A 284-nucleotide genomic window follows, 5' to 3' on the forward strand; every position below is an offset into this window, starting at 1 on the left:
TTCCGCGTCAGCCTCACTGTCTCCAAGGGTCAGAGGTCGCCGGTCAACTAACGTTAAACAGTTCATTGATCCTTAGCATGGAATGTTCCCGAAGGCCAGAAATGCAGGTTGGTGGCTTGTTATTGGAGGATGATAAGCTCCCATGACGAGCTGTCAATCAAGCAGGGCCAAAGGGCATGCTAGGAATGGTGAAAATGCACTTTGGAAACTTGTCACCTGAGCGCCCCCTGGTGTCTTTACTGTGTATAGTTTTATCTGGCTCCTAACCCGCCAGCAGCAGCCAG

Source organism: Lissotriton vulgaris, chromosome 3_1 (genome assembly GCF_964263255.1).
Source record: "Lissotriton vulgaris chromosome 3_1, aLisVul1.2, whole genome shotgun sequence".
Lineage (NCBI taxonomy): Eukaryota > Metazoa > Chordata > Amphibia > Caudata > Salamandridae > Lissotriton > Lissotriton vulgaris.